This window comes from Aythya fuligula, chromosome 2 (genome assembly GCF_009819795.1).
Source record: "Aythya fuligula isolate bAytFul2 chromosome 2, bAytFul2.pri, whole genome shotgun sequence".
NCBI lineage: Eukaryota > Metazoa > Chordata > Aves > Anseriformes > Anatidae > Aythya > Aythya fuligula.
This window is the reverse complement of record NC_045560.1, coordinates 153,171,091-153,193,054: the sequence shown is the minus strand read 5'-3', so window position 1 is coordinate 153,193,054 and position 21,964 is coordinate 153,171,091.

The window sequence follows — 21,964 nt, the reverse complement described above, 5'->3', positions numbered from 1 at the left end:
TACTAAATACAAAGACAACTCTTCTGGTTCAGGAAGCCTCTGAATCACCAACCATGGTGATACCCATCAAATACACATACTCATTTACTCCCACTCACTTCCTACTTTGATTATATGCTAATTTCGTCTCTTATAGTATTGCAAAGACCTGTGAGTAGGGAGCTACTAATTGTATCAATTTTAGCTAGAGAGAAAAGGGATTTTCCATGAGCAAACAAGCCAGAGAGATGCTCCTGAGCTCCAGACCCTTATTAGAAGGTTCTGCCTCTCCTGATTTCTCAGAACACTTGTGTTTTCAGAGTGGCTGCAGAGGTCAGTCATTGACATTGAAAGAAATACTCCACGTGGTTATTCTCATTTATTCTTAGTCTCTTTGATTTAGTTTAAATTTCAATTAAATGCCAGTATAAGACGAATCAACATTTTGATCCCTGTATTTCAATAGATAAAAAGCCTTATATCTTTGAAAGCTCTGTAGCAGTTTTATTATATTTTTAGTTAGTCCAATGAGAAAAATACTCTACAGTTCTAATTGTCATATTATTCTTTTGAAACTATCAAAATCTTCTATATCAATAGCCATAGAAAGCAAACAGTTCATTTTAAAATCAATACTCATTGACTTTTCAATGCAAACCAGTTGCAACCTCAAGAGTTTTGCTTTACTTTATTTTTTGTGTTGTATCATGAAACATCACTTCAGCTAGCAATCTATATTTTTTCCTAATAACACTTATCCAGCACATTTTCACTTCAATTTATTTATTGCTGATCATTCAAGCATAAGAAAACACTTTGAAACAGTGTCTAACTAAAGAATGAAGAATGTCAGTAAAAATAACACCTGTCTTCAGAGTTTTTCTCCTTCTGTGTTTATTCAGAGCCAGGTCTGCTAAATTTACAGGCAGTAAGGCAGCTGCATTTTTTTTTTTTTTTTTCCCTTTTACTCAGTCCTATTTCTTCCTACTGAAGTTACACAAGGGTATAAAGGTAGGATCTTTACTACTGCAGTGACTCTTTACTCTCTGCGTCTAATGTGAAGCTCCTGGTCTACTGGGAAAAAAATAATAATAAATAAATAAATGACGTGCCAGGAACCCCAAATAGAACTACAGTGTGAGGATGGAATTAGTTTTATAGATGGAAATGCTGAATTAGTAAACAGCTATTCTCACTACTACTACAGAGGATGACAAAACTCTCAGAAAGGCCCTTTAGGTAGGTAATTTTATAACATTCCTGTGAAAATAACTCATAATTACTGGCACAGAGACATCCAGTGTTACGAATTCATTTCTATTATTTGTAGTTATCACAGGCATATGGTACTGCAGATCCAAAGAGAAAGAGAAAGAAGGAAAGGGAAAGGGAAAGGGAAAGGGAAAGGGAAAGGGAAAGGGAAAGGGAAAGGGAAAGGGAAAGGGCAATGGAAAGGGAAAGGGAAAGGGAAAGGGCAAGGGAAAAAATAAAAAAAAAAAAACAAAAAATGTAAATAAGATTTTTTTTTTTCTTAAATGACAGTGTATCAGCATCCATGTCTTATTTATTAGCTTTCTGATATTTTTTTTTTCTCATATTTTTTTCCCATATTTTGCTTTCTGATACATCTTAACCTGTTCATATTTGCATTATTTTACCTTTTCTGGAACTAGGACTATGTTATAAAGTGTAGAACAAAATGAAATTGACAATTCATGAAATGTTTTTGTTGCTGGAAAAGATTTTGTATGTGAAAAACATTTTTTTTTCAAAGTTTGTATCAATTTTTATTATCCTTTAAGGCAATTTATAATTTTGTTTTCAGCTTAGATCAATATTTTTAATGTTAGATCAATATATCATGATGAATTATTTGAACTTTATGCGTATGACTTTCAAATACTTTTTCTATTTTATGTAAGGTAATGTCCAGTGCAGTGATGGATAGCACACACAAAGTTTTGAGCTGCCTGTTCAGTCTGAAAAATCCAGAAAATGGTCAATATGTAGACAAACTTCACAGGTATTTTCCATTCCATGCTCTCCATGAACTCTGTAGTCCTAGCCAGGTGTGTATCCCCCATTATTCTGCTTGTTCTCTTTCTCACTCACAGGTTTTTGGTTTTATTTCATTCATTTGTTCTACTTAAACTGAATTCGTCTCTAGAAGAACTTAGAAACCTTCCCTTTCTCATCTGCCTAGTTGTCAACTTCTTTTGACCCATTCCACAGTCTCTTCTAGGTGAGCATTACCCCTGTAAGAATTTGTTCCCTATTTGGTAAAAATAATTACTCAATTCCCTCAATTCTTTTCTATTTTGATTTTAAGCTTCTGTGTGTGAATCTGTCTCCAATTTAATGTTTGTCTAGGAAACAAAACAGTGGTACTCACCACTTTTAATTTGATCCTCTAGTTGGATCCTATTGAACACAAGCAGCAACTAGGGCTGTAAAACATAGTTTTTGAGGCCTCTAATTCTCTTATGGCCTCTTTTACCAATGAAATAATAAATAGAAATATTAACTCTCCATGTATCTTTCTTCTTCCCTCCTGCATATAAGACACTTCAAAGACTCACAGAATCACAGAATCACAGAATTTCTAGGTTGGAAGAGACCTCAAGATCATCAAGTCCAACCTCTGACCTAACGCTACAGTCCCCACTAAACCATATCCCTAAGCTCTACATATAAACGTCCTGATCTCTTGTCTCCTTAGGGGAACAAAGCACAACCAAACAGGTTAGGATTTGTAATAGCAGTTAGCACTGAATGTCTATTGTATTGAGCTCTGAATAAGTGTAGATATAATCCACACCTGAGAAAAAAGACGATCAGTAAAACTCCTCTCACTCCAAACTGAAGGACAGAGAGGATCAAGTAAAGAGAAATATTAGTCTTTTTTTTCAGGGCTGAACCAATAAGGATTAATATTCTTAGAAAGAGTGGTAGAAATCAAACACCAGACTCCATTGGTTCAAAAGGAAACCCAATACTTTCCACAATGATCCTGCCCAAATGAATGAAAAGGGGCTTTCCAGGGTGAAATGAAGGTGAAAACTGACATTAGAGCTTCCTTGGCTGGAGAACAGCTTAGGTCATGAAGGAGAAAAAATGAATGAGCATTGCTTAAAAAAGGCTAAGCTTCTGAGTCAAGGTCATAAAATTATAAAGCTCTTTTAAACCTTTTTTTTCTCAATCCAAAAAAAAATAAAATAAAATAAATCTGAACACAACTTTGCAAGAGGATTTGTATCTCTAGCACACATTACAAGGATTTTTGCAATCGATTCTTTATTTCTACAAGTCTTGATCAGCTTTAAAGGTGACTATACATCAGAATATTTTCTTACACCATGAGTTTAATATTTTCTCATAGCGTATAGAAAATGTCATTGCAAAGGCAAGCCCTAACTAGGCTGCCTGATTTAACAAAACCTTTATTTTTTTTTCTTTTTTTGAAATCAAGGGTCTAATGTAATGGAGAAAGTTTACAAGATTAAAGTATTGATGCAGCTTGCATTAGAAAATGATTCTTGGTCTGCAGAATTTCTGCACAACATAACATGTTAACCTCTGAAAGAACTCAGGAGGAGGGCATTGAAGTAGACTGCATAGGAGAAGAAAGTAGATCTAAAAACATTAGTAAACTGTCATCCAAAGTGAGTTTCCCCAGCTTGACACACATGGAAGGGCCTCTCAGTTTCCTTTCCTCCTTTCCATCTCACCTTGACCTTGAAATAAATCCCCTCTTAAAAAGAAAAAAAAAAAAAAAAAAAAAAAAGTTTAACAGAGTAAATGAAAAAGTTCACAGACACCTGTAATTTCTAATAAAATTAAAATAATTTTAAAGATATTAATATATGTAAGAATAGACTTACATGAGCTGACAGCAAAAAAATCTGAAATTCAAATGGGAATAAACTGAAAGAAATTAAATTATGAAAAAAATTGAAATTCCCTCATTTTTTTGGTGATTTTTGAGTTCTATAGCTTCACACATACACAGCATACACAGGAAAAGGGAGCTTGAAATCTGACAAACCATCAAAGTTAAATTAACACTTATCAAGGAATAATTTTCCTCTCAGCTTACAGAGGCCCCCATATTCTTCCTACTGATGCTCTTACCTAATTTGTTTTTCACATCAATGCTGTAGCTGGGCATTCTAGCTAATTTTTAGCATCCACTCCAGAAATGTGTGGGTTAGAGTTCTCCTGTGTCATACCTACCAGCAACATGGATATTTTGGATCCTCTGAAACATTCTAAGTGGCAATAGGTGCCTCTGTGTGGAGAACTGAACTGCATCCCTCAAGAAGAAATGTAGGGGTTCAGAGGACAATTCAGCTGATGTGTCAGTGATTTTAGGATGTTTCCTCTATGTTTGAAGTACTCAAAATTCCATTGATTATAACAGGAAATTAGGTGTGGATTGCATACGAGGATAGCATATTCATCTGTCTTAAACTGCAGTTGAACTCCCAACTTAAACTTCAAATCTGTTTGCTGTATGATCCCTGGTAAGTCATCAATAACTTCATACCAAATAGTTTTAATAATCGCATTTCCTTTCCCAGGAAACACACAGTGAAGATATATTTCATTCTTTTTTAAAATAATAATAATAATAATAATAATAATAATAATAATAATAATAATAATAATAATGGAACACAAACAGCCTAGATTTATATATTTCTCAGAAGTATCACTTCTACAAGGTATGGCTTATGGAACAAGATATGGCTACAAGGTATGGCTTATGGAACTATTATGTCCAGCTCTTTTTGTCATAGCTAATAAGTACTGTACACTTTTAGGATGTAATGGATAAGCATACATAACTATGAAGGTGATGATCTGCAGTACTACTCTTGTACAAATGACTAGTTCTATTCAACTTTGAGAACAGTTTGTTGTATTTGGGATCCTAAACTGCGTGAATTCAAAATATGAGCACGAACATCTACTAACACAGAAAAGTATTTGACATAATTCAGTGAAGTTCTTTCCATTAAATATTTCCATGAAAAAAAGTAGAGAAAAGGAACAGCCATAATAGAAAGCATAATAATGGGAGTAAAATAAAACAATATATAATTTTTCATGTACTTTAGTCATTTAAAAAGTATTATAATGAACAAGCAAAATGAATGATGCTTATACTTAACCGTAATCATAACTCAATCAAGTATTTCCTGGTAACTGCTTTGGCAGATGGACTTTAGAAGAGATATTTGAAAATGTGTTTACATACTAGTTCAGAAGTGACAGAAATTCAGTTTAACAGAATTTGGTAGCCAGCATGGCAGGTGGTATTCATCTCACTTAATGTATAGCTGCAGGAGCAGAACTAGTTGTACTATACCATTGTGCAATACCTACTGAAGAGAGATACATTTTTTCACCTGCAAGTCATCTGGCTCATTTTAGGCCCCAACTTAGGGACTTTTTTTCAGAAAGACTGTGCATCTTTCTTAAAAGTATCTTTTACAATGTTTCTCTGTGTTGTGGTTAACCCTGCAGGCAGCTCAGCACCTCACAGTCATTTGCTCACACCCCCCTTTCCCAATGGTATGGAGGAAAGAATCAGGAAGAAAAAACGGTAAAAGCTCATGGGTTGAGATAAAAAGAGTTTGATAGGACAGAAAAGGAAGATAAATAAATAATAATAATTATAAAACATGCAAAGCAAGTGATGCACAATGCTCACCACTCGCTGACTGATGCCCAGCCTGTCCCTGAGCAGCAGTCCACCCCAGCTCCAGCCAACTCCCCACACTAATTGTTCAGTATGACATTACATGGTGTGGGACATCCCTTTGGGCCAGCTGTCTTGGTTCTGTCCCCTCTCAGTTCCCTGTGCATCCCAGCCCCTCACTGTCAGGGCAGCATGAGGAGCTAGAAAATCCTTGGCTCTGGGTGAGCACTGCTCTGCAATAACTGAAATGTTGGTGTGTTATCAGCGTTATTCTCATCTTACATCCAAACCAAAGCATCATAGCAGCTACTAGGAGGAAAATTAACTCTATTCTAACCCAAACCAGGACACTCTGTAATGACCAAAATAGTAATATGGGCAACCATCTCAAAGAATATACCTTTAATGTTCAAAAAGCTGAGATTGCTTCCACATTTTGCACATTTCATGCCCTTTTGGCCACAGTGTGGTAGCCTTCATCTGGGGGTAAAGAAAAGTGGCTCTCCCAAGTCCTAGGCTGTATTTGCCACCTGAGAGCAGATATCTTCAGTACCTTAGAGCATCTCTAATAATTCTGAATGTCTATTTTAAAACAACTTGATGCATCCTGGTCAAGTTTATCTTAGTCAAATTAATTCCACCTCTCTTTTGGTTAATCCATCTGGAGTAGCTACTTATAACTCAGACTAACATCACTTTAAGACTTTTCCTACACTGCACCTGTAACAAAATAGGACTGCAAAGCAGGAATGAAAAACAAACAAACAAAGAAACAAACAATTTCAGATCATTGGATTTGTCAGTGGAAGAGATTGTCTTGGGATAGAGAAAAATGAAAATAATTTTGGTTTCATCCACCAAAATAACTAGTTAAATTTGAATGGAAAAATTTTCTAATCCTTTGTGAAGTCAGCATGCAGCTTTACATTTTAAAAATTAAATATATGCAAATGCACTCTGAAAACCATCACTAAAATTGATGTTATTTTGTTATATTGTCAAAAGATAGAGATTATTCCTTATGTGATTGTTTTGATTGCTACTTTTGCTGCTACTTTTTGCTATTCAGAATTATATAATATTATATTCAAATTCTTGTTATGGACAAAAGGAAACATACCTTATATGTAAAGCCAAGCATGTCTTAGGAGTGTAATTGAAATCTTAACAGCCTAATCAAAGAATTCTTACTAGTCTAGGCCTAACTATTACAGAGAAAAATAAAATAAAATAAAATAAAATAAAATAAAATAAAATAAAATAAAATAAAATAAAATAAAATAAAATAAAATAAAATAAAATAAAATAAAATAAAATAAAATATATATTACAACTTATACAGTTTCAGTGGTGTTTTAGTTTCTTGTTTCTTCTTTGGTCTGCTACTCCATGTTAGTATTGAATTGAATGTATGTGAAGTGTCTTATCTATTTCAGATATTTGTTCTTTATCCTTTTCCAACCCTTAAAATCAGTTTCCCCTTCCTATCTCATCACTTCTCTAGACGACCTTTGTCGAGTTGTTTATAGCCTTCGGATTCTCAGAATCATGCTGCAACACCTTCCCTATGTCTACAGTCTTTTGAGGCCTCCACTATTATCCTATGATATTACTCATCTGTAATACATCATTATGCTAGGGTCAGTTCACTTTACACAGAACACTTTTACCACTACCTATATAAAAATCATACCTGCATCACACAATTATGCAAAGATAAGCAAAAGAAAAATAAATTAGGCAATAGCTACCTGTTCATTAGAAATTTCTGTTACCCCTGAACAAGTTAAATCACAGCTCCAGGCAGGCCAAATCAAGTTGAAATTAAATCTGACAAATCTGGTCTCACAGAGTTAATTTGAAGCCTATGTCATTTTTTTCTGACAACAGCAAAATTGTATTTACTGGTCTGCAGTGCTACAGAAAGAAGGCATAATGGCATTTTGGTGTTTAATATTGTTTAGTGTTTATACCATAAGATTGGTAGTGAAGACATTTTAATTCTATGCTTTACACTTTCCCAGATGCATCATGTCATTTGCTTTTCCATAGCTCAGCTCACTGCCCTAAGAAATGGGATAATATTGCCTTTGTTGCTCAGATATCACAAAGATCAATTAAGTAATGCTTCAGAAAGATTTCAGGATTCTCTGAAGGGTCTTTATCTTGTGAAGCGCAGAACACCATAGCTTTATTGCAACATTTGTACACACATTTAGCTTGAATTGCTGGGACTTTTCATGTAGTTAAAACTAAACACATGATTCACTGTACCGCAAGAAAATCAGAATACAAAGCACCCAGTAGGACTGAATCAAGCAAGGTTATTAGACAGGAACAAAGTTTGTTTGTTTATATGTTTGTTTGTTTCTTCCCCAAAGTCTTGTCAGGTAGCCATGAAAACCAAAGTGCAATGAGACTCTGATGCCCTGGCTACCTTATACTGTGAGGAGTGCCAGTAATACAAATTTTGCATAACTTGTTCTTCCAGAACAATACTAGGATGGTCCCATTTAAATCATTAGGCTTGAACCACTAAGGAAAATACTTACTAACATTTGAAGCATAGAATCATATAGTTTTTTGCATGACTGTCAGAACATTACTTTTTTTCCTTTTCTTTTTTCCTTTTTCTTTCCCTTTTTCTTTCCCTTTCCATTTCTTTTTCCCTTCCCATTTCCATTTCCCTTTACCTTTCCTTTCTTTTTTTTTTTTTTCCCTTACTTTCTCTCTTTCTCTTTCTCTTTCTCTTTCTCTTTCTCTTTCTCTTTCTCTTTCTCTTTCCTTTTCTTATCCAAGTTTTCATCAAGTAAAACACACAATGAAGTCACAGTGGGAAAAAGGACTACAAGAACCCCAGGGGCCAACCAGGATATAAGAAGACCAAAAAGAGGCAAGGTCATTCCTGGAATTTCCTCTGTAGATGGCTTTCAGCAAACATAATGCAGGCATTTACCTAGGAAGGGTATACTGTCAGATGCAGAACTGCCACCATGAAGAGTATCCATGCTTTGCTCATGCTACAGCTCAGGATTGACAGTTTTGCAGCTATTGTGGCAATGGAAGGAATGGTGGGGCAACCATTTGTGATGTTCTGGAAGGACACTCACTCCTTCTGCTGCACAGTGACCATCAGTGCCCTGAAGGAGCTGATGATTAGGAAAACAAAGGCTGTATAAAAGCATAGTTCTCAGTTGCCATCTGCATGCACTCCACACTATCAAGCAATAAAAAAATGCTTTGCTTTCTGAGCACAGTTGATTTTAGGGGAACATGAACATAACCATACATCTGAGACAAAAATCATAATGACACCACTGTGCCCTTTAGCTAATGCTAATCCAGTATCAGCCAATGCAAATGTTTTAAAATGTTTCTAAAGCTTTTACAAACAAAAACATAAGTAGGCCATAGGCCACAAGACACTGGACATTCTTTACCACCAGGAGATGTATTAGCAATTCAAGTACATAAACAATGTACTGCCAAGACATTATCTGTCTGTATAGGTGATGATAGTTAAGAGATTTAAAGTGACAAAAATACTTATGTGGATCTGTGACACATTGTGGTGGTTTTACTTGGGTGGGCAGCCAAGCTCCACCACAACCACTCTCTCACTCCCCCTCCTCAAACAGGAATGGGGAGAAAATACCATGAAAAGAGCTCAAGGGTTGAGATAAGGACAGGGAGATCACGCAGTAATTATTGTTATGGGCAAAAGAGACTCAGCATAGGGAGATAGTAAGATTTATTGCCTATTACTAACAAGCTAGAGAAGTGAGAAACAAAGGAAAGAAACCAAAAGCACCTTCCCCTCTCATCCACCCTCTTCCACCTCCTCCCCCCTGAGCAGCACAGGGGGATGGGGGAATGGGAGTTATGGTCAATCTATAGTGCTTCTTCTTCGCTGCTCCTTCTCAGTCATTCTCATCGCATGTGCTGTGGGGTCCCTCCTATGGGATGCAGTCCTTGGTGAACTGATCCGGCATGGGCTGCCCAGAGGCAGCAGCTCTTCCAGAACTGCTCCAGAACTGGTCACAGGGTCCATCCCTCAGGAGAAAACTGCTCCAACCTGGGTCCCCCACAGGCAGCATCTCCTGCCAGGTCACCTGCTCCTGCGTGGGCTCCTCTCCACGGGCTACAGGTCCTGCCCAGAATCCACTCCAGCAGGGGTCTTCCACAGGCTGCAGCCTCCGTCAGGGCAGATCCACCTGCTCAACCGTGGTCTCCTCCATGGGCTGCAGCGTGGAACCCTGCTCCACCGTGGTACTCCATGGGCTGCAGGGGGACATCCTGCTTCACCATGGTCCTCACCACAGGCCGCAGGGGACTTCTGCTCCGGAGCCTGGAGCTCCTCTCCCCCTCCTTCTACACTGACCTTACCGCCTGCAAGGCCGTTCCTCACTCCTTGCACTCTCCCAGCTGCTGTGTGGTGCAGTGTTGCAGTGTTTTTTTTTTTGTTTGGTTGGTTTTGTTTTGTTTTGTTGTTTTTTTTGTTGTTGTTGTTGTTGGTTGTTTGTGTTGGTTTTTTTTCTGACTTAAATATGCTCTCACAGAGGCGCAAAACAACATCACTTATTGGCTCAGCTCTGGTCAGCAGTGGGGCCCTTACCAAACATGGGGCAGCTTCTAGATCCTTCTCACAGAAGCCACCCCTATGACCCCCTGCTACCAAAACCTTGACACGTAAACCCACTACACACATGGAGATTTTGTACCACCATCTGAGTTGTTACATTGATTAAACTATTTCAGTTATCTGGGTCATCAGCATACAATGCCAAGGTAAGGATTTTATTTCCCTGATTTTTATCCCTTCATCACTGCAATTGAATTAATATATTATTTTTACATTTGTAAGATGCAAAGACCTTTACTCTTCACAAAAATCCACAGAAAGAAGGCTAGTTATTTATTGTATTAAGATATTTATTTAGATTAAATACAGAACTGCAAGGTTTAACTACCCTTGGGACAAGCTGCTCCGTCTCTATTATCTGGGAAGAAAGCAGTAAATTTAATTAGTACATCATTCGATATCTGATACTTCCTGGATCCTTCTGTTGATCAGTGGAATCAGAAATATGATGTAGATCTTATATTTGATTGTATTTTCAGTGATTGGACAGAAGCATAATATAACAGCAGAGAGATAAATGAAAATAAAAATGAATAGTAAAAATACCTGGATAACAAATGTAATTAATTTTAAGTTTTGATTTAAAACAAAGACAATGTTTAAGTCAAGTAGTACAATTGAGTTTAACAGTGTAGAACAGTCTATGAAAAATAAATAAATAAATAAATAAATAAATAAATAAATAAATAAAAGAGATTTAAAATATCTTTTTTATTATTATTCCTTTTATTTCTATACACAAACTAACACACCAAATTTAGAGGGAATAATTACAACTTGCACAAACAAGGCTCCATTCTACTGCCTTGGAAGTCTATGGCAACATTCCCATTAATTGATAAAACCATAGGCAATAACAGAACTTGGTATTCTGGCTTGCTGAGAGCTAGGATTTCAAAGATTCAACCTTATAAGGAAATGAACCATTACAGCCACAGCATCAGATACCTGTTTACAACAAGAGCAACAAACAGATGAAAATTTTCAATAAAACAGAAGCAAATTACATCAAGAAAGAACTTTGCTTCTCTATCAAGTTCACCAAAAAGGTGAAAAGGGCTTTTGTTTCTTCTTAGATCCTGGATATACAGTCATTTGTGTCTCTTCACATTGCACAGCATTAAAATGGCCATGCTTCCCTGCCCCTGCCAGCTACATGGTTATGTAGCAACAGACAGATTTCTTTATCTTTCACAAGTGACAGGTACTTTTGGCTGCAGGATGTGTAAATATGTGCCTCATCCTTCTACAGTATTGCTTAGCTTCGGTGGTTAGACAAGCTGGGAGGTAGATAAGGTCTCTTGTTTTCTGAACAAGCATCTTGACATCATACAGACTGTGTGTGGTCACCTCCTTCTCTGACTATATTTCCTAATTGTCCTCTGTGAACCTGCAGTGTGATGTGAACTGCACACTTCTGATATAGAAAGTCATAGGTTCTTAGTCTTTGGCAGCAACAAATTTTCTTACCACTCACACTGGAGTGAAATTTTATACACCAAAGTAGAGAAAGTGATTAATTCTCAGGCTCAGGTAGTCCATGAAAAGTGTCCTAAACACCACCGAAGTCCTGTCTAATACAAAAAGAAAGCTATACAAACTTAATATTCAGATACAACAGCTGTGGAGAAATCAGATCATTAAAAGGATAATTTTCCACTGACCTGAACTGTTATCTGTAACAGGGAATACTGAAAATATCTTGCCACAATATCATGCAGCTTCACCAGAAAACACAGCACAAATTAGAGCTAAAGGAACTAATTATTCACCAGCTAGCTGTCTGTGAACCAAGGATGAAATTCTTGCTGGAAAACTAATGAGAGACCTAGAAAATTTGCCAATTGTTTTTTGTCCACATTAAAGAGAAATAAAATGTTCTTCAGAACTTGTTACAAATTACTTCCTCAGTTCTATTTTTAATCCTTACTGTTCAGAAAGAAACTTATGCCTTTTAAGGTTTATACTTTGCTGTACCCTTTGTTAGGTTTACCAGACTTTGTATGACTCACTGCTAAACTACTTCAGTATTTAAATTTGTAGCTGTCTATTTTCTTGGCATCCTACATAGAGTAAAACATATAATGATAATCTGAGATGATCACCATATTTCAAATGAGGGAGGCAGCAAAAAAAGGAAGAAAGGTTAACTGACATACACAATTACTTTTTTCTTTATGTTTTCTTGTCTTCTGTCAGTGCCAGCAGATGAAATTATTATCTTTTTGTGGCTCTCAACTCTCCTACTGTCGTTACTTTGCAGCTTCAGGTGTTTTTCAACAATACCTGCCTGTATATATCTTCATATGTACTTCTAGATCTTAAAGTGCATCCTTCAGCCAACAAGCTTTATGGTTCCATCATTCTGCATTGCCTCATCAGTGACACTTATGGTATACAAAGTCACCAATCCTGTTGTATTTGCTTTTTGTGTATGCATGTGAAAAAATTTTGTGAAGTAAATGGACTCTATCAGATGCAATTTGTCCAAATCTTATTCTTCAGTTAGATTCTGTTACCTAGTATTCTTGCGAAGCTAGGGGATGCTCAATACTGGACATCTCCCCTGCAAATTACTGGGACATTTACTTCAGGGGAAAAAAAAAAAATAAATCATAATCCCATATTTGTATCATCATACTTTTAGATACTTTTGAGATGCAACTGTACATTTGTTTCAATCTTCTTCCAAAAGGAAAGGTTTTAAAAAAGGAAATACTAAGTACCTTGATGCACAGCTTCCTTTAGATGGATTGTTCTTCAGACTGTATTGCATAGAAATTCAATCATTCTTAATACTTCAAGATCTCCTTCTCTGTCACTTAACCTCTATCAGATTGCTTTAACATGACAAAGTATTACAGAAGAATTCAAAACCACAAAATGGTAGAGGTTGCTTCTTCTTTTTTTTTTTTTTTTCTTCTTCCTAGAAAATGTCAAGATCTTACTGTAAATATATAATAGGAACAAAAGAAAACAGAAAGACTATGCAGACTGCTTAGTCCTCCCACCCAGAACAGGTCTATCTCCACCCACAGAGCCCTGCTTTTCCTTTACGTAAAATATATCAGCTGCAAAACATGCTAGGTAAACAGAGAAGTTCATAGTTAACCAGCTACTCAGAGGGAACCTTGAATCAGTCTAATGAAAAAATTTCAATGAAAAACTTTCAAGGTATCTGTCTATATTTCATATTTATAGGAGTTGTATTGTGTGCCCATGCCCTGGTGCTGGCTGGGTGCTGCCCGCGCTAGACTCAGACAGTTACAGCCAGCTCCAACAGCCCCATGGCAGGGCCCAGCTGAGCCCAGCACCAAGCTGGCAGCACCTCGGGGAAAACAGATTTCTGAAAGGGCAGAGGAGGCACAGGCCGAGGAGGAGGCCCAGGGCGAGGGAGAAGCAGCAGAGGGCCCAGGCCCCAGGAGGAGGAGGGCAGGAGGGGCTCCAGGCCCACAGGCAGCAGGGATTCCCTGGCAGCCCTGCAGAGCCCCTGCTGGAGCAGATCTCCACCCTGCAGCCCGGGGAGGGCCCATGCCACAGCAGGGGGACATTTACTGAGGGAGCTGCGGCCATGGGGAGCCCCCGCGGGAGCAGGGTGTTCCTAGAGGGCTGCAGCCCGGGGCAGGGCCCCCGCTGGAGCAGGGCAATGGGTGAGGAGGAAGGAGCAGCCAAGAGGGGTTGGGGGTCTGAGCACAGCCCTCATCCCATCCCATCGCATCCCATCCCGTCCCGTCCCATCCCCTGTGCTGCTGGGGAAGAGGGGGCAGGAGTGAAGAATGAAGAATGAAGAATGAGCGAAGAATGACTGTGAACATTAGGCATAGGAATAAAAGCTGTGGGGCGATGCTCTTCCAGTGTTTGTCTTTTATTTGCTACTATTCTTATTATTTTTTATTATTATTACTATTTTGTCAATAAAGTAAAGTTTCACCAAGGCTCTTTTTGAGGGTAATTTATAAATCATCTCCCTGTATTTATCTTGACCCAAGGCTCTTGCATCCTGTTTTCTTTCCCTATATTGTTGAGGAGGAGGAATGAGAGAGCAGTTAGGTGGCATCTGGCAGTCAGGCAAAGTCTGCCTAGAACAGGAGACAAACAGTTTTGTATGTTTGCACTGGGTTTTCATGGCAAGGCTTTCGTAGTGGCTGGAGCTGCAGGAGTGGCCTCTGTGAGAAGTGCCCAAAAGCTGCCCTACCTCACAGAAGAGCCAGTTCCAGGTGGCTCCAGAAGGTACATGCTGCTGGCCAGGGCCGAGCCAATGAGCAACGCTGGTTAGTCCTCTGGGAGACAAATTACTGCTGCGCTTCAGCAGCAGGGAGAGAGGAATGAGAAAATGTAGAGACGGACAACCCTGCAGCCCCCAAGATGAGTGCAGCAGGAGGGCAGGAGGTGCTCCAGGCATACAGCAGCAGTTCCCCTGTGGCCTGTGGAGAGGCCCCTGGTGGAGCAGGCTGTCCCCCTGCAGCCCATGGGTCCCACATGGAGCAGATCTCCACACTGCAGCCTGTGGAGGAGACCCCAGTGGAGCAGGTGAATGTGGCTATGGTCCCCCGCAGGAGCAGGCCCCGGGCCGGAGCTGCAGCCCGTGGAGAGGGGCCCACGCAGGAGCAGTGGCAGAGAGTGACAATGAAGAAGTGGCAGAGATTAAGTGTTACGGGCTGACCACAGCCCCTAATATCCCTGTGACTCAGGGTGAGGAGATAGTACAGGTTTGACAGAGGGGGAAAGCAGGTGTTTTTAGTTTGTTTTAGTGTGTTAGCAGTTGGAAACAAAATTATATGAATTGTCCCCATGCTGAGCTTGTTTTGCCTGTAACAGTAATTGAGAGAGTGATCATCCCACAAGCTTTTTTTCCTGATATGTTTGTTTTAGGAAGAGTGAGTGAGGGACATGGTGGTGCTTAGCTGCCAATCAACACCACAACGGTTGATTAAGAAAAAGAATACAAAGATGTTTATCAGAATCAGAACATTTTAGGAAGCCTTTGAAAAACTTTTAAAATGAAAAGTAACAAGAAAGAAGAAAAATAATATGTATATATTGCTAACAAGATGCAAGGTGTTGTGGATAAGCACACACACATATGTGTTTTCTACACTGAAAATCGGTGTTACTTACCATGTTTTTTTATTAGAGATCTCTGCTCCTAAATTATGCAAAAATATATCTTTTTATTATCCCTTGAAGGACAAACACATTAGTCATAAAAAAAAAAAAAAGTCTTTAAATGTTTTTAAATATGGATACAATCTGTTGGAATGAAAATATTAGTTTTCTCAATGAATAAAAAACAAAATAACAGTAGCACTTAAAAATAACTTAGAACCGCATTTTGTTTGGCTAGAAGAAGACAGTGCAGATTTCTGATGTTCCTGTCACTTAAAAATTTGATAATGTTTTATATTAAAAATGGAAATGAATATTTATTCTATCAAGAATAAATGTTGGGGATGTAAAAACAGACATGTCCAAAGAAATCCAGTTTTAGAAGGTCTCATCCAATATTTCCAACAACTACTGTCAGCCTTGGAAATTAGCAGCTTTCCTCAGATGTTCCTTGAGGAACTCATCCAACCAAAAATATCTGTAATAAAGATCCATTTTTGTCATTGACCTGGTCCAAGGTCAGGCAAGTCGACCTTCTCTTTTTCCTTTCCTCATCCTTGGTCAGTTTTACCTGAAGGAAGATGCATTATAAACTTACTGGGATATCAGGTTACATCAGGTAACAAACAGCAACTTTAGCCTTTTTGCTGCTGCTGTCAGACCACATGCACAGATAAGCACACATATATACCATACATTTGCTTGAAATTAAGCCAGTGAACCCAGTTGTGAAATTATATCTAATTTACAAGGAAAACAACATTTCACAGATTTGAAACTGTAAGAATAGAAAGCAGAAATTAGTGGAGTTTAGTAGATTTATGCCTGTCAATATTCTAATAGAGTGCAGTAGAAATAAAACAAAAACAAACAAACAAAAATGCTTGAGAAAATGTCAATATTTAATTTATTCAAATAAACTGCTTCAGTCACATGACATGTTCTGAGAGTTTTTCCTGTTAGCTCCAGTTAAAAGCTACAAATTACACAGCATGCTTAAAGCATCAGTCAAAAGGTACCAAAAATTATTTTAATAAATTGATCTGGACTGAAAGACTTTCATTTCCCCCCCCCCCCTACACTGAGAGTTTAAAATGCTTTTATAAAAATTACAAAGTAATAACATCAAATGCACCAGGATAGTTTCTCTGTTCGAGTTGATTTCCCACAAGAATGAATTGACTTATTATGAAAGTGTGATGGTGGAAAAAACATCCCTTAGAAATCTAATTTGTGTCATTGATTTTGACATAAAATTTAAGACTGTAGAGTCATAAAGCATAAATTAGGTGAGTGTCAGCCTACATCAATTCTTTCAAGAAAAGGAAGTTGGTCATTCTTGGTTTACCTCACTAGGAAATTATTTGCCTGGATTACTTCAAAGTTTAATTAAATTGTCATATAACACATATAAAATAGCAAATAAAAAAGTCTGTTGCTGTGCTACCACATTAATTTTCTGTCATCAAAAGTGTTTGTCTTGTTAGCTAACTTAAACTTGCTCAGCATCAATTAAGCGTTATATCTAAATACATTTTGAATATATACCTTCAGTGCACTCTTGTTAAACTTTTAATTTTCTTTTTGTTGTAATTAGCATTTGGTGAATTCAGTTTCTTTGATAGGCTCTCTATAATTTACATTTTATATTACTCTACTTGTTCGTCATGAGATCAGTCAAGCAACTCTGGATTTGTTTGATGGAAAAATGTTGTAGGAATTCTATACAATTCATGAAAGTTTTCATTAGCTCTATTTCCTAGGGAGGCAAGGCTTGTGCATTAATTTTTTGGGTGCCGTGTGTATAGTTGCCACCCCACTCATGTCTGAAAGCAGTATGAGCAGTCTGAAAGCAGACCAGAGCAGCTGGAGGAGGCAGCAGTGCTCTTCCTTCACTCAGTATCTTCCATCTCAGACTTTAGAAACATTAAAGATAACTCAGCATCTTTGTGTCACCTTTCTAGAGAAAGAGAATGCATTTTGACTGCATTCAAGTCTGGGATCCCCAGCACAAGAAGGACGTGGGGCTGTTAGAACGGGCCCAGAGGAGGGCCACAAAGTTGACCAGACGGCTGGAACACCTCTTCTACAAAGTAAAGCTGAGAGAGCTGGGTATGTTAAGCCTAAAGAAGAGAAGGCTTTGGGGTGACCTCATTGTGGCTTTTCAGTACTTAAAGGGGGCTTATAAAAAAGATGGAGAGCGATGCTTAGCTCAATCAGATAATGACAGGACAAAGGGGAATGGCTTTAAACTAAAAGAGGGGAGATTTAGATTAGATGTTAGGAGGAAATTCTTCACTCAGAGGTTGGTGAGGCACTGGAACAGTTTGCCTAGAGTGGTTGTTGATGCCCCATCCATGGAGGTGGTGAAGGCCAGGTTGGATGAGCCTCTGAGCAATCTGATCTAGTGTCTGGCATCCCTGCCTATGAAAGGGGGGTTGGAACTAGATGACCTTCAAGGTCCCTTCTAACACAAGCCATTCTATGATATCATTGTCTTTGTTCACAGCTAGAATATTTCAATATTCAGGTATGCTAATAGTTTTTGGGCTGAGTTTATTTTTCTTTCTCATTGTACGTTCTTTTAAAAGCATACAGAGTAAAGACCTTCTGCTGGTGCTTTAATATGAATTATTTTAGGTAAATTTGAGAATAAGCGTAGCTTGGGACCCAGAATTGTGAAAGCATAGTGGTTTTTTTGTTTGTTTGTTTGGTTGGTTGGTTGGTTTTTAAGGCCACTTATAGGCAAAATTTGATTCACCAAATAGCTAAATCACTGCAATGTCTCCATAAATCAACTTCTTACCCAAGGAATCCTCCAACAGTTTTTTTTTGCCTGAACAGACCTTATCCAAGTAAGAAGGTCCTTTGAAATGTGTCTAATAGCCTCCCTTGCACTGCCTGAAGAGGCTTATTGGTAGCTCTGAGATAGCAGGATCAGGGTCCAGACAATATTCATGTCATTGTTGCAACCCAGCTGCAAAGGTTTAATATAACTAATTGCAGCGGATGCTTTCTAATACTGAAAGGTCACTGAGTCACAGTAAGCCACCTGGTCCTACTGTATCTTTGCAGCTCACAATCATTATCTATTATTTTTCTCTATTTTTAATAAATACAAGAAAATCTTGAAAAAATGAATCCATCCAGAGACATGGGAGTCTTTGCCAGAAATAAAATATGAAATTTAAATTAAAACCAGCAGCTGTTCCTAATCAGCAAGCCAAAAAGAAATAGCCAATCACAATAAAGTGACATCCAGATCATGCCTACATATCATGCAAATTTCAGACCTTAATGTGTCATTTTCTGAAATACTGGCTACAAAGACAGACCACAACCAATTCCTTGGAGTCCTTCATATTTAATCTGCCTTCCAGTACCAACTTTCTCTTCTATTTACAAGGACACTTCTACTTTTACCACCAGATTGCATTCTGGTCACCTTTAAGTTGTAGTTTAACGTGCCATTCCTTGCAGAGCTGTAGTCCCTGGGGAGCAAGAGAACAGCATATAGCAACTAAATCTGCTTTCTTTCAAAAGCTGCCTTCTTTGATATTGCTGTTGTGAGGTTATTGAACAGCAGCTGGGAATACAACAAAAACCCCAGAGGTCAAATTTCAGTAGCTAAACACAGGTGCTAAATTCTGGCAGCTACCTCAACTTTCACTATCTCTTCAGTCAAGCTGGAGCAGTTTATCTTTACATGTGTCGTTTATGTGACTGGTCTGATTGTCTGAGGTAAGAAAAGTCCGTGTGTAAAGCTGAGTACTAGGATGACAGAGTTTCAATCTCAGATTGCCTAAGAATATCTTAGATGTCAATTGAATATCTGCTATCTGCCCAATGGCTTCTTATATGCATTGAATAGAACAGAATGTGGTATGACTGAATTGTGTACATAAGTGTTCTTTGGGCTGAAGAACACTCCAAAGTATACAGACCTGTTCTCTGGGAATAACGAGCCAAGAAAAGAGCTTTATACATGCTCACAGCTTTACCATTTTACTGTTCCAGTCTGGTAAGAGGCAAACCTTTGGCCAACCTTTGGTCAACCCTTAATACTGTCAAAGGTAAGAACAAAGATGTAATAATAGCAGTATGGAAATCCACTTTACATTCATAACTGTGTTTACTTTGATATAATTTGTGCTAATGACTTTCACAAATTACATGTGTTGTATGAAAATTTTAATCACTTTTTCAGCTTGTTTGCTGTTGATTTTGCTGAGTTTCTCTTTGTTTTTATATTATGGCAAAGTAGAGGAACTTTTTTTTTTTTTTTTTTTTTTTTTTGTGATATGTTTGTTCTCTTGTCAGAGGGTTGTATACCCAATAGTATATTGGACATAAATTGCAAAAACATTATTAAGATAAAATAAAAAGAAAACAAAAAGCCATAGTGTGATGTCTACTTTATCACTGAGGTGTATTAGTTAATTTCCTGCAGTTTTTGATTCAAGGAAACTGCTTATTTATTAAGACTGTTCCAGAAAATTTTCACTTTTTTCTTTTTATTTCTTTCCCCACTATTTTGTATGTGTAGGCTTGGCTTTTATAATTTTTTGTTTGTTTGTTTTATGACATCAAATACTGTGAAGTCTTGATCTCCCTTCTGGTATCTAGGCACTACCTTAATATAAAAAAAAAATCATCCAAAGAAGGAAAATTGCAATTTTGGTAACCTATTCCATGGATGCTGAAAAGAGTCCAAATGCATCATTAAGGTCAGCAATCCCATATTTGTTTCTTTACTAAACCAATATAAAACTTAGCATTTCTTTCCTATTATCATCCTCTTTCCACAACATATTGTTGTTGCTTCAGGCTATATGAAGACATTTCAGCTCTAAATGTCTTTTAACATGTATGTAATCTTTGCTGGTTCTATTTATTTAGTTTCCTCTAACACACCATAATTTTAATAATACTCTTTGGCCATCTCTGCATTAGAGAAAACTGTTCTTCCTGTTCCATTTTCATTTTGAAATGTTTCTTCCAGAGAAGCCTAAATGCCAGTGAAAACAGTGTTTGAAAACTGCATGTGCCAATCTGAGATGTTCAGCAAATGGATGGTACTAACAGAGCCTAGAGGTTCAACATTTCAGCAACTGAATGAGGCAATCAACCAGCTGCTGGCAGAATAACACCCGATCTGGTGGCATTCCAAATGTGCCCTTTCTATTTGCTGGAGATCATCTGAATGTCAATCTGAGATTTTGCACCAGTGCCTCTCCAAATTTTTAAAGGGAATAAATGAGTGGTGGTTGTTTGTTTGTTTGTTTGTTTGATTGATTGATTCTTTTTGTTGTTGTTGTTGCTTTAATTTTTCATTCCTCTTTATAGGGAAATGTTCATTGAATGGTAATGTGCTATTACCTAAGTTACATGCAAATAAACAAGGCTCTTACTTTTTGTTCATGTTTTTCTTTTTTTTCATAAACTAATTTCAAAATTAAACAATTATTGTGTTATCACTAACCTTGAAAAAAATAAACACTACCACTTCTCTACATTTCCTATTTTAATGTCCAGCATACCATTGTCACATTAAAGAAACCCCCAATTGTCCAAAAATACCAATGTAGATGCATGTAACAGAGATTTGAACATTATCCTGATTTTTACATCTAATTGAAGAATTCTAATTTGTTTCTTATTTTTTCCTTCTTCATTCTTAGTTTTTAACTAGTGCTTGCACGTTTATCTTATCTTCTTCTCTACAGGTAGCTTATGGCAGCTGGAAGCACACCCAGCTCTTTTGGGTGATGATACAATCTCTGTTTACTTTACCATAAGCAAGACTGGTTTATACTGAGTGAATACCGATTTATATTCAACCCCAACATTTCAGTTTTAAAAGGTACTGATCATTCACAACTCAAGTCAAGGACTCAAGCTACCGTAAGAAAAAAGAGTTGTATAAAACCAAATGCAGTTATCAAATACCTTGAAGGAGTAGAGATTCAGTCAGTGATATGAATTATGCATTTACAATCAAAATGGATTAGACACCAGTAATCAAAGTGGGTGACAGGATACTCTATTGGTAGAAAAAGGAGAGTGAATGTTAGAAAGCTTGCATTTGACCCTGTGCTTGTTTTCTGTCTTTACTAAATATTTGAGCAAGGCCGAGACAAGAAAGATCACAGAAAAGATAAAACATAGTAAGTATTTTGGGATAACTAAGAAATAGAGGGAAGTTGTTCCTTTGTAGAGTAACTCTGTAAAAATCTTTTTAAAGGAAAAAAAAAATGAAAAAAGGAAGGCCATGTTTTTATATTGTATAATGACTACTTCAACAGGTTTAAAAATAATGTGCAAGACTGTAACAGAATATATTTCTGCTTTGGGATGTTGAAGCTTTTCTTTATCAAAGGCAACAAACCTTTTTCTTTCATACATAAGCAAAAAAATCTTTTGAGTTTTCTGTTTTCTGTGGGGCATATAAATACTGAAATACCAAAGTTTTAAAGTATGCTGAGTATAAAGGAGAAAATTGTGTGAAGTTTTATATTTACTCTCACAAAAAA